This window comes from Lepisma saccharinum, chromosome 30, assembly GCF_977018435.1.
Source record: "Lepisma saccharinum chromosome 30, izLepSacc3.1, whole genome shotgun sequence".
NCBI lineage: Eukaryota > Metazoa > Arthropoda > Insecta > Zygentoma > Lepismatidae > Lepisma > Lepisma saccharinum.
Window position 1 is genome coordinate 11,176,481 of NC_139258.1, and position 14,357 is coordinate 11,190,837.

General features: G+C 41.9%; 1 protein-coding gene across 1 annotated transcript in view; it reads right to left on the bottom strand.

Moving 5' to 3' along the window:
• Positions 1-14,357, bottom strand: part of LOC145981733 (uncharacterized) — a 606,033-nt gene that overhangs the window by 96,198 nt on the left and 495,478 nt on the right. The window lies entirely within an intron of this gene.

Consider the following 14,357-nt stretch of genomic DNA (forward strand, 5'->3'; position numbering starts at 1 on the left):
TTACAACAAATAACCAGTATAAACAATCAATTATATAACGGCAGTTACAACAAATAACCAGTATAAACAATCAATTATACTAACGGCAGTTACAACAAATAACCAGTATAAACAATCAATTATACTAACGGCAGTTACAACAAATAACCAGTATAAACAATCAACTATACTAACGGCTACACTTGAAAGCTGCCAGCAATTGCTACCGTTGATTTCTTGTATCTGATATTACATTTCAATCTGGACCCTCCAATGTGTCATGTCCAGTGTTGCCACAATATGAGGGCACAATTTCCCTTTCCAAGGGGCAATATATCCCTTTTTGGACCACTTTTTCCCTTCACCTAAGCAAATCATACAATAATAATAAGTATTATTAGTGGTAGTATAGCAGTAGCTGTAGTTATTATTATTATTAGTGGTGGTGGAAGCAGTAGTAGCAGTATTTCCGTTGGTCCATGTCCGTGTGAATAAAACATGTTAAATTTTTCACATAGATGTCACTTTCATCGCTTCCTGACCAGATGTTCCAGATTTGGATCCTGGTCAGGAATCCATTTAATCGTTAATCCTCATCGTTACTATTATCCGAAGGTGCAGAAAAGCGATGTACTTAACAGAATTATAAATAGATACAGTCTATATTCAAGGGATCAGAAAAAGAACAGAAAACATGAAAATGTGATATGAAACTGGAATTTAACATATACTGTAATAATGTAATCAGATGTCTTAAAATTTCACTGAAATTGTGGTATTTTTCATCGAAATTACCTTTTCCCTTTTGGGTAAAATTTCAGTCCGAATTTCCCTCCAAAAGGGAAATTTCCCTTCATGTGGCAACACTGGTCATGTCTGTGATGTAATTTGGCATATTCTTGTTGAATATGTTTTAACAAATGTTTTTAGCTCTTTACGTAGAGCTGGTTTCTTTCACTGTCCGTCAGGAAGTTTCTAGTTTATTTTCACTTTCGTAACGCAATGCTAATACTGCGTTGGGACTGAAGTAGAGACCTTTAGGTTGTATTGGGTGGTGTAGTTATTCATCATTCATCTTTCAGTTGGTAATCACTCGCTTGGCCTAAATGAAAGATATTACATTTAAAGGAATGGTAATAGAATTTACTTAAGTTAGATATGGGTTTTGTACTCTCCATGACTGAACAGATATGGATTTGTCTATAAAAGGATATTACTTGCCTCACAATTGAAGCGCTCAGAATAATAACGGCAGATCCCAACCGACCTCGAATTTTGAGATATAAGTATAACGGTATACTGCTGCCACCTACCTTTCATATGCTGAAGTATCAAAAGAATTGGGATATGCCAAAACTCTCATATTCCACCTTTAACGTTCGTCCGTAAGGAAAATGAAAATATTATCAGTGACATATCCCAACTGTGTGTGCTTTTGTTCATGTCCGCTACGAGTGCGGTGGCGTTGAAGACAATATGACAACGTCCGTGACTGAGTGTGTTGTTATGCCAGAAGCTCCGCAAAAAAGCTAAAAAACGAGTCAAAGACTCAACTGAATGGGTAATAAACAAACGGAAGTTACGCAGAAACAGTGTCAAGTCATATCTAACAAAAACTTTAACTGTGGTTCCAGAAAATAAACGTCAACCATTAGAGAAGTGCTGTAACTTTCCTAGTTTAACTTGCGTGTTTCAACGTTTGTCTGGCGATGTGAACGACATTGCTTTAAAAGTTTTATGGCCTTGGTGATTGTAATAAGCAGAACACCTATTTGTTTAATTTAATCGAGAAAATGAACCTGGAAAGGCATACAAAAAGGACAGAATATACGGTGAAGAATGAAGCTATTGAGAAGAAGAAAAGGAAGATGCAGTGTGTGTATTACCCCAAGCAAGCAGCAAGAGTCAGAAATCCTTTCACTAATAATAACATGAACAGGGAAGATTTTGTTGATATTCAAAATGGTATTAGTTCAAAATTTATCATCAGAAAAAATATGTTGATGGTGCTCCTCTGCTTTCACGTAAGGTTACTTCCATTATTGTGGAACATGATAATCCAGATATTGTAAAATTTAGTTTATCTTATCTTATTCTGACATTGACGTGCATCAAACAGTTAATTTTAGGAAACGAGGTAAAACTTTAGATGTTTCGTTGTTTAAGTTACAATGAACAGAGAAAAATTAAGAATGCTAAATACAATGACCTGATGAAACTATTGAAATATATACCACCCGTCTATCATCATTTTTATAAAAATCTTGTTCATGGTGGTGTTGATGTTAAAGAGGAATGTGAAAGTCTGGGAATGGAGCTGGATTAATACAGCATGTTAAATAAAGGTAAACTCAATAAATAAGTTTTACCCCATTTTTTCACTTGTGTATCCTAGTAAACATCACAAAATCTGTGAAACTATTGAACACAATGGTTCAAGAATTTGCAGATAAACTTGAAAATCCATATTTAAAAGAACCTTCAAAATGAACTTTGGTTGGGATCTGCTCAATTAGATGAAGCTTATTTCCACACTTGTCCTCTCAATTATCACATGTCTGACTGACCTCCCCGTCAGAATTCACTCTGTTCACGCACCATCAGTGGCGTGCTCACGATTCTCGAAAGGAAAGAATTATGTACACTTTTTCTGGTAGTCAGCCCACATTTCGCCATCTTTTCCTATATTTGACGTTCTTTTATTTAGGAATACTGGGCCAAAGGGGAGGGGGTTATATACCCCACCAACCCTCCCTTGGGCACGCCACTGCGCACCATCGTCCAATAATCGTCGCCCACTTCCGTTCTCTCTCACCATCCGTGATCTTTACTCTCTCTCGTATCCTCGCCAACTGTCCACCCAACTCTCGATTCCAACGCTCATTCCACATACGCCTCTCAAGTCAATAACCTAACGTTTGCCTAATTGCTTATTCCGCATTCCTTTCTCTGCTTCCTGCTATGTTAAGACTTGACACTTCTTACCCAATGCCTTGGGTACGATAGGCTCCTTAATGTGTTTCGTTTCGTCTTGTTCAGGTCCCTTTAGAACCTTGCAATCTTAACCTTTAACAACGGGTTCCTTAAACCCTTTGTTTTCTCCTATACATTGAAGTGTAAAAAATGACCACCTACCCAACAATTTCATTGTAAAATGCACATGTGAAATTGTGTTGAAATGATTGTCATGGAGGACAAACATGACAATCATGATGTACCAGTATAAGCCCGATTCAAAGTAACCATTTGTACGAATCTCACCATAAGTACCGAGATACCTCGGTGTAGCCTTCTACGATATATTTTTGGGGTCCCATAGCCTTGCACGATGTGTTTAAACCTCATGGGCCCTTTCTCGTAACCTTTTTCGACGCGTTCGAGAGCCCACGGACCCTTGGCCTAGCATCGAATGAGCCCTCGGCGTAGCCTTCTGCGATGCATTTTTGAGGGGCCCTTAGCTTTTACGATGTGCTTAAAAACCTCATGGGCCCCTTCTTCTCGTAGCCTTGTGGGCCCTTTGTGGCGTAACCTTTTACGGTGTGTCTTTAAACCTCATGGACCCTTCTTTTTCTCGTAACGTTTTACGATGTAATTGTTGACGGGGCCTTTGGGCAAATCTCATCAAGTACAAAGGGGCCCTTTGAGCGTAGCCTTTTTTACGACGTAGGTATGTATATGTATATCGGGTGAGTTTTTTAGCTTGACACAACGAAAGTAGACCCAAATAGACAGTTCACAAACATTAAGTGGGGTTCAGTGTTGCCAACCCACCCCAAGAAAATTTCACCATGGTGATATTTTACAGGCGAAGCTAACCTACCAATAGGAGTTGGCAACACTGACTAGTTGCTTCACAAACCTCTTGTTTTTTTGTTTTTAAACATATGATATTTCACAGGCGAGGCTAACCTACAAGTTACAAGTTGACGGCGTAGCCTTCTGTAAGATGATAAGTGTGCAGTAAGATGAAGAAGACGACGACGCCAACTGGCAATAGCGGTGTTAATGCTTCCTCCTCTCTACCCCCCCAACCCTCTTCTTACCGGGCCTCCTCCCTTATGGCGGGAACCATTTTTTTTTATTTTAAGACGTTTTACGGACTAAACTAACCTGCAATGAGAGAAAAGTGGACAGAAGAAAAGCTCTGGCATCACTTTATAAGCTATTTTTTTTACCTCCTGCTCTTATGCTAACCTCGCCCTTTGATCTATATTTTTGAAATGACTTTCCTATAAGTCTGCTGTCTCCTCTCACTGTAAGGTCCCCTCAGTGTAATCTACTACGACCTTACTATCAGCGTAATCTACCACGATGTGTTTTTTTTTTAAAACTCATGTGTGATCTTCTACAATGTGTGGCCCCCCACTGCTACGACCTAAACGGGACCTCTCTCTCTCTCCTACGATGTTTTGAGCGCCCCAACTGCTACGATGTTTTTCTCCTCATGATGCAAAAAAAAAATAAAAAAAAAATGGTATTGTAGCGGTATTTGAAATCGACTGTGCTGTGTGAAGGGCATGTTCATTGAACAATAGGAGGAGAGCGGGGGAGAGTACAAGCAAGCGGCGCCCCCTCAATTTTTTTTCCCAAGAAATTCGATTTGTCAAGTTAGTTTTTTTTTTAGATTAAAAAATTTTTGTAATTGTAGGGGTTGTAGAAAAAACTATTATTGCTTGTTGGCGATATTTAAAACTGCTCCGTCACCCTCTCGTTCTTCACGTCGTACGCGAAAGACTTCTCTGCGATCAGGATGACGCTGCACACGGTATCCTCGGGCAATGGACTGTGGAACTCGCAGACGACCTTGATGTTGGTGCGATCGTTGACCACGACCTGCTTCCGCTTCGTCGTGTTGATGACGAACATCGGCCTTTGTGCTTTGAATTCGCTGGGCGTGTAGTACATGTCCACGCTTCCCTCGGTCACGCGCTTGTAAGAGGTGTAAGCTTCGTAAAGTTTGAGGTAATCATCTTTGGTCATGTCGAGGTTGTAATTCTCGCGCGGGAACACTTCGTTGCGTCCATTCTTCAGATAAACGTTCTTGATCTTGCAGTCGTCGAATTTGCTGGAATCCTTTTCCTGATTCTTATCGCGCCCGGTCTGAAAGAGCACTACGACGAAATCTGGCATGTCGAACTGTATGTTGTTGAACTGCGTCGTCACGTCGAATTCCATGTGACTTCCGGACGCTAACTTCTGCACGCACTGGTAACCGTGAAAGTGAATCGGCACCTGTGGACTTTTCAAGATCTCCGCTTTGTACTTGAGGGCGTAGTTCGTTTCGTATTCCACGATCGGCACTCTTAACTCCATGCTCCGGATGACGCACTTGGCTGCTTCGGGTAAAGTGTTGGCTATCGGCGTGCCGTCGGCGTTCAAGTTGGTGTATCGCATCAGTGCGTCGTTGTCGTTGGCCGCTCTTCGAAATGTGATCCTCAGTCCTCCCTTCCACACGATCTCCTTGTAGTCCGAGAAGAATCCCGGAAGCAGACGCATGGGAAAGAGCACCGTGTGACTTCTCGTCGATATTTTGGTCCCCGCTTCGAAACCTCCCGCTTGGTAGTACGCTGCGTCCGTTTTGGATAATTTCAATGTTCCCACTGCCGTCGACGTGATGCCTGGATAATCTATTCTGTCGATGACCGTACCGTGTTTCCTCACCTCCACCTGCGAGAACAGGTGAGGCACGAAGTTGTCCACGAGTTTCAAATTGGCATTGGGCGGAAACGCTTCTCCGCTTTCTTTCTTCACCACGTCGAATTGAAGGTAGAGGTCCGCTCTGTGAGGATGAACGAATCCGTCGCCTACGTCCACGTCGTATTCGATTTCCCGGTTCGCTTCGTTGAGATTGGCGAACGTGCGACGGTTGGGAGGGAAAGATTGCAACTCGTAACTTTCGATTTGCTCCATTTTTATTTTCCACTATGTGTGTTATTTATTATACGTTGATCTCCAGGACGGCAGTCGTCGTGGCACCTGCGAAATCCACCACCTCTCCTTTCTCGTTCGTCACCACCAACTCTATGTCGTCTATGCGGTTGCGACATACTGGAAAATAGATCGGCGAAGAGGGTGTGTAGATGATCGGTTCCATGAATTCGGAACTGGGTTTGAACGTGGCTATGATTCCCGTCTGCTTGTGACTTCCCAGCAATCCGTCCGAAGATTTCGTGATCATGCCTTCCGCTACGTTGCAGTGAACGTTCAAAGTCTCGATGGCTAGAAATTTAGGAATGTTTGCTCCCGTGTGCTTGATGCCAGCTTCGAGTTTTGGGTGATTGTTCTCGAAACCTAAAAGTTCTCCCATGGTGTCCAGGTCCACGGTCTCCGTCGCCGACACGATTTCCACTCTGTGCGTGACCGAATTTTGAGAAAGGTACGTGCCTTTGGGTAATTGAGCTTGCAAAGTGGAAAGATTGTATTGACCTGGCGTGACGACGATATGTTCGCTTCCGACGCTAATTTTGTTGTTGTGCTGCGTGACGTTAGGTATGAAGTACATGCTGTAGAATGCACGCAGAGCTACGGATTTAGGATAGACGATGTCGTCGTGCAGCGTGAGTTTCAAGATCGAAGATTCGCTCGTGAGATGGAACACGCCCATCGTGATGTTTGAGGTTCCAGAATGCTTTCTGGAAATCTTCCACCTGCGGCTTATTTATTTTAGAGAGAAACGTGACCATGGAGAGACAGAGGTGACCGCAGTTCACGTCTCCGAAATCTTGAATGCGTTCGTCGTTGTAGTATATAGAGGTTTTGTTCGTTTTCAGATAATGAACTAAATTTGTAGGTGGAACACCTCCGAAAGAATCGAAAACCAATGCTTTATTATTTGCGAAGTGGTAACATATCCAATGCGTGCCTGGATTTTCTTGACTGTCCAAGTCGACTACGCCGCATTCTGTTCTTTTAACGGTTGAAGGTAACGAGTCGGACATGAAAACGCCTCTGAAGTGTTTGATTTGTAATGGTTTGATCAGAGATTCAATGTCTCGGTTGGTGAGTGCTGTTTCTTTTTTTTAAACTTCCTGATGACCCCTTCCCCCCTTTCTTCTCCATGGCCAGATTGTGACGTTTCTGTTCTTCCAATTCCGCCTTGTTCTTCTTCGAGTCGATGACGGTTTTCGCGATGGCGGCTTTACCCCCGGCCAAACTTCCCACGGCCCCCAATGCTGCCAGGATGGCCGGGATGCTGAATATGAAACCTCCGATCTTTTGCTGTTTCCGCGAACGCTGCAACCTTCTCAATTGAGGTGTGCTGAGAAGTAATTTCATTCCGTGTCCTTTCGTCAAGCAAGAACGTTTCTTCTCGCGTTGTTTCTTGGTGAGTAAGCCATCCAGGGCACCTAGATTTTTTAGATTGGAGTATGGTATCTGGTACACGACACCCTTGGGCTTCATTTTTTTTGATGCTATATGTTATCTGGTTAAGAGAACAACTTTTTTTTCCGTTAGGTTTACGATGTGTGTTATTTATATCGTCTCACTCAGAATAGGTGGCGATGTGTTATTTATATATATGTATTCTGGGAAAGAAAAAAGTTTTTGCTTCGCCTAATGCTATCATGTGGTTTACAAGATCGACAGTTTCAATGTTCGACGCGTACCAGTCTTTGGTAAATCTTCTTCTCCCCTGCCTCCACTCGTGCAACTCGTCTAACCTATCGTCAATTTTTTTGTTTGCGGCTCGAAAGAGAGTCTCTGGGGATCGGAACATTTTCTTCATTCCGCTTATTTCTCGGAGGTATCCATTAAAATCATTTTGCACGGTGAACGAAATTCTGGCGTTACTTTACACAAGTCTATGAGTTTAGTTACATCCCCGTCGAACGTGAACGTAAATATTTTGTGCAACACTTCGGGAGGAAGTTGAGTTATACAAGTTGTAATTTTTTTCATGGTATGTTATTTATATATATATTCCGGGGGTGGGTGTCTGTGATTAAACAAATTCTATTACGTGCTTCGTTTTCTTGCCAAGAAGTTCCTTTGTCACCTTGTACACGATTTGAGTTTTGTTCTCGATTAAAATAGCTAGCTTCTCGTCGGATAACATGATAGCGTATCGATCTGGTAAAAATAGACTGTATTGTCCGTCGAGCAACAGACGCACCTTGGGACTATACTGGGTAGACACAATTGAACCGGAAGTTATCGTGTAAGGTTTGTCGACTTCCAATTCCTGAATTTTTACATATTCGACTGATGAATTTAGCATTTGTTTTAATGCTTGGGCGTCTAGTGGTTGTTTACTCATTTTTTTTATAAGATGACAAACACAACTGGAGTTTTTTTTTTCACGTAGTGTTATTTAGCGTAGCGTAGCGATGGTGGTTTGAATGTGTTCGAAATCTTGATAAGCCTCCAATTGAATTTTTATGTTCGCAACCCTTTTACAGATGACCTGCAGTTCGTCTGACGATGGTAGGTTCGTCATGGTATCTTCCAAAGTCTGTAACTTGGATTTAATTTCTTCCAACGTGCTGGTGAATTATTCTTGTAATTTGGAAACGACGACATGCAAGCGTTCTACATCGATATCATTCACGACGTTTTGAAGTTCAGAGAAATTCTTTTCGATTGCGGAAGTTCGTTCTTCGATTTCGAGTTTCAATTTTTCCAAATCTTCATTTTTCGATTGAAATTGCTGTAATTTGAGCAAATAATTTTGAAGCGAATCCACGCTCAACTGTATATTTTGAACGTTGTCGTAAGAAGGTACGTCAACATAATTTTTTATGAGCGTTTTCAGTTCGGAATCGATTTTCAGAATAGGATCGAGACATTGCGTTTGGAGCGTAGCGATCTCCGACTCTAAACTTTTGTTTAAGGTCTCCTGCAAAGCAATCAAATCGCTCCTCAACTTTTTAATTCGAACATCCAGCATAAGAATCTCTTCTGCGTGGTCTACACGCTTGGTGTTGCCGAAAATGTCGTTAGGCATTTTGTTAACGGTTATTTATTATAGGATAGACGATTCGTAATTCTACGAAGAGAGGAATGAGTTTGTCGTAATCTCCGAGGAGTTGAACGTAAAGATAATCTCCTGCAGACACATCGTACGCCATGTTAGAAAGCATCTTGTCGTGCTTCATTCGAAAAATGTTCTTGCCGGTAGAAATTTTGATTTCGCCTGCGTTCTCCGGATTCACGATGATTTGAAGTTTCCCACCGATCGGAATTTCGTAAAAATGTAAATTGTTATTGAAGACGTAAAAAATCTTGCCCACGTCCTCATCCAATTTTGTCCAAATGCTGTTGAGGTGAATGATCAACAGACCGTTGAGTTTAGTTAACACGGAAGGTAGATCTGTCGTGCGGTGTACAGTCTCCATTGTTTGCTTTCGGAAACCAAAGAGATTCATTGTCCTTGCTATTTATTGTGTATGTGAGACAGTTAAAGTTTTTTTTTTTCATTTGCATTGCCTACAATTTTTACTAATTTCTAAACGATAGTGTCCCCAAGGCAACGTGTGGATTCCACAAGACAAAATACATCTTTTATCGTCATGCGGATCTAATGCTACTTTCCTAACTTTGTTTGTTGTAATCACGTGGTCTACACTTTGGATTCTTTGTTCTATACTTAGTATCGTCGATTGTGAGTAAAGGCAATCGATGTAATCGTGGAAGGTGAGTTTGTTCTCCACCGTATTCTTGCACACACCTTTTGCTTTCTTCGTGACGCTACTTTCTGTTCTCATGGCATACATTTTCGAACGCAAACCCGCGAACTCGACAATAATATCACCGTTACATTCATCTTTCAGTTTACCTAGGACTTTTTTGTTGAGGGAAGGAATCCCAAATCTGTTGGGTTGAGGATATGCAGAAGTATCGAAATACTCAAGCATGGAAGGATATTTTATGTCTTCATAGAGGTTAGGTGTTTGTATGCTGTAAATGAAGCTGTCGGTGTCCGTGTACAAAAGTGATATCTTATCATTGAAGAAGGGTTTCATCACGTCGTAATGAAATTCGAACATGTAAAGTTTCGACAAGTCGAGAACCGTTGCGCCAACGTAAATTGGTTTTCTGAATTTCATCAATTTTATATCTAGATTGAAAAGTGCCAAATTATCGTTGTAAATTTTTCTCGACTTGAATCTAGGATCGGCCACCCACTTCATGCATTTATTTTTATCTGAAACCAATTTCACGTCTACATGATTCCGCACGTTTTCCATCGTCTTGCCATACACCGCGTTATTCATCAATTTAAAAAAATCTTTGTCTAAATCGGAAGTGGCAACTGTCCTATGTTGCGTGTTTGTTTCAATGTACGGTTTGAGCCAATCGGAATGTTTAAACCTGAGGACTCTTCTATTATTCGCTACCTTAACACCCTTCCCGATCAAGAATCGGAGATTCGAGTAATGAACAACGTATCTCTTTTTCCCCTCTAGAGTCAATAAAAGCTTGCATTGATTAGAATGAGGCGAAGATTTGAACTCGGATGCCGGTGGTAAATCGCTGAACAGATCGTGTAAATGGTCGGGGAATTCGATATCCACCTCTGCGAAGAAGCCATACTCACTATCGTCGAAATTTTCTATGTCTATTGATGCCCATTCGAATCCCCCGTAAGGAAGTTTCTGTACCATGGCATGTCCGTAGAGATTATTAACGTCGGCGTAGAAGATGTAATTCGATGCTCGATTTGAATCATAATCTTCTTTCATGTACACGTTGTTGGCTTTTGCATATCTCTGCACACATTGTACCATCCCGCCCCGAATCCCCCTCTCGATGAAAAGTAACATGTCCACGTCCGATATCAGTTCCAGCTTGACCTTTGTCTGGAATAACATTGCCGACCACGCTAATCCCGGTAGGCTGTAGAAATACGCTGGATCTAATTTATAAATATTCGTTGCCGTTTTCCTGAACGCTTGAAAAACATCCGCGAGTATCGTTACGTCTAATTTTAATTAGGCATCGTGGTAGTCTCCGAGTGTCCTACATTCTAATTTCTCCCACATGAGTTGCGCGTGTTGGTATTCTTCGTCCGTAATTCCTTTCTCTCTGAGTCTGCTATAAAATTCTCTTGGAAGTGGGAGAGCGTCGTCGTTAAATTTAGAATTATCACTAACGTATTCGTAAGGATAAATCCCTTTACGTCTAACGAGTTCTATGTCTACGTTGTAATTTTGTAATTTTGAATTGTTCGTCTAAAAGTTTGCTGGCAAGAGCCTCCAGGCTGGCAGAGAGAAATCTGTATGAATCCAGAAACCTCATCTCGATGGTATTTTTAGTCTCAGGAATCATAACTTTCTTACTTATAGAGATGTATCGTTCTTCGTTTTGAGCAAGAATATCTATTTTTGAGCGTCGTATCCGAGTTTCCTGATTAAGGGATGAAAGTCGTAATTAGAACCATTGTGAAAGAATATGGGTATGAATTTTGGTTTTTGGATTTTGAGGTTGCATGCATTACAGATTCCGCTTATGAAGCGACCGTCCGTATGCGAATGGTGAAACACTTTACGATTGTCGTCCGTGAAGTGGTTATCGCACACAGGACACTTGACAGTGTCATAGTAATTTTGAAGTTCGATACCAGATAACGGAAGCATCGGTTTCGATGTTTGCAGCATGCATCCAATTTTCCCAACCTCCTCGATCATCTTTTCGAAGAAGCGTTCGATTGCATCGGGTCCTCGGTATACGTACGGTTCATCTATTTTATCCTGTCGCACGACAACGTAACCGAAACTGTTTGGTTCGTGAAGCTGGTAAGGTGTGGTGGAAGAAACTTCGGGATCCGGATCGCAGTATGAGAGTGGTTTGAGGAACGCCTCGAAATCAGCAACGATGATGGCCGGATGTTCCGACAATGCCTTGTGCATTTTGAATTCTTCCACTTCGTTCTTTTCGGGCATCAACATTCGAACCGGTCTGTTGTTGCCGCAATAAATTTTATGTTCGGCAAGTTTCTCGATAGCAATCTGACGTCCGGTGTATTTTCGATAATCGACTTGTTTTATATCGTTGAACGTGGTTAGGCATCTCGGGCAAACTTCGATGTGGTTTGCATACTTGGTAGTTTGACTTCTAACCAAACGTGATAGTGAACGAATGAGACAGTAATGGTGAACACTGTCGTTTGAAATTAGAAGAAGATTAATCACACGAGCATCGTCATCGTCGATATCGCTTATCCTGACGGGATGCACGAGATATTTATCTGACGTGAAGGAATATACATTAATAGCGATGCGTTTTCCTGCACGATTTTCAAACTTTGTTATATCCGACAATGTCACCGGGTATTCGATGCCAGACATTACACTTTCAAACTCGGACTCGTATTGTTTGTAATGTCCAACCCACTGTGGATTATTTTTTGCAATAAACAGGATGCAGTGCAGCCAATATACACCAAAGGAAACACTTGTTATCGCTGTTCTGTATATTTAACACAGCCCTCTTGTGTTGAATGTTCGGTGGAAGAGGAACGTAGCTGGAAGCGCGAAGAGGCGAGAATTGGTTCACGTAAACAGTTAACGTGTGAGGACTTCCACACAGAGACCATTCCGACCCTTTAGCCTCGAAATCGTCGTGTTTCTTAACCTCTTCATTTGAAAGATCAGAATAAAATTCGTCCAAATTATCGACGTCCGCCAAATGAAGAGCCTGGTTTTTTGTTCGATGATAAAAGACTCTTGTTGTACCATCGACTTTTTCGTATTCGGAAAATAGATCAACGTATACTTTTATGGAATTATTTTCCAATTTATTTTTTAGAATATTTATCAGGGATGTTTTCGTTTCACGCAAGAAACTAAGAATGTCGCAGCCTGGTTCCGAAGTAAAAGAGAAATCCTGAATATGACGGTTGAATGCAGATCTAATTGGTTTTCGTTCATCCGATAATTTAACTTGCTTGGAAGTGGAAGCTTCCGTTTCTGGATCATCGATTTTTCTTTTCAATGTTCCTTGTTCGGTCGATGGTTTGCAAATTTTCAGGTGTTTACTTAAATTTGGAATGCTGATCATCTTTCCGCATCGAGCACAAGACTTAGAAGGTAACGAACGATTAATTCTCAAACCTGTTTTGCTACATCTTGCCCTGTGTACCGATAAATTGTTCCTTGAGATTAGCTTCCCACAAGTAACACATTCAGTTTTATTATTTTTAAGATTGAAACTGGTGGTGGATGCCATTGCTTTCTCCAAAATCACAGAAATAAAAAAAGTCTAGTATATAGCGATACAATTTTATTTATATAGAATTTCTTGGGGGGTGATTACAAAACTAAAAAATTCAATCTATACTGTGAATAGAATTTCAGGTATGTTATTTTATATAGAATTTCTTGGGTGCGAATACAAAAAACAAAATTCAATCTATACTGTGAATATAATTTCCAGATATGTTATTTTATATAGAATTTCCTCGGGGTTCATACGTCCCCTCTACCCGAGCGTCATGGTCGCAGCAGGGCTTTCGCCACTCCAAGTTCACGTTGAGTGGCGTGAATTCCACACCGGAACGTCCGTTCCACCAGGCACGGAAGTGGATGTTTATCGCGGTAGTACGAATCCCCAACCGGCTGCACGGAAGCGGATCTCCACGTGTATTTTTTCGCCCGATACGCTCAATGCCATGTGCATCCGCAAGATCATGACCTTGCGTAAAAAAATCAAGGAAGTCAAGAATTGCAAGAAGACCTTGCAGCCGCCGGGCAAATTGCTCGAAATGGATGCGAAACAGAATACGGCGAAATTGATGATGAACAGCATGTACGGTCAGATGTACGAGCTGAAAGACATTCCCGAAGAAATTCGCGCTCACGTGAACCAACCTTACGTTCGAAGGCCGTACGGGAAAAACGTTAGGGGCTCCTTCGTTTCGAAGAACCCCGCTTGCGCGTCTCTAGTTACTTTTCTGTCGAGAACCATCCTGCTAAAATCGCGCGACGTGGTCGAAAATTTCCCCTCGAACCCCAGCGACCGCGCATGATGTACATGGACACGGATTCGCTTTTCATCCTCATGGATAAACGCGATCAGGCTAACCTGATCGATCACCTGCACGAGCGGTTGGTTCCCGAACTTGCGGGTGAAGGTCGAATTCGTACTGAAAATTTTTTTCGCGCTGACCAAGAAAAAATACGTCGTGCAGCTGGCCGACAGCGACGAGGTGCAATTCAAAGGGTTGAGGACCGCCATAGACGTGCGAGAGAGAAATTTTCTGATCACGATCCTGAAGAAAGCATGGGGCGAATACTTCGACACGGGATATCGTACGACGGATTCGGTGGAACAGATCGTCACGAGCATCGTGTGGCCCACGGCGAAGGCCTATCTGGAGTTCGTGGAAAGGCACGCGACTCAATTCGATTTGGGAAGGAAGCTCGATCTGTCCGCCCCCA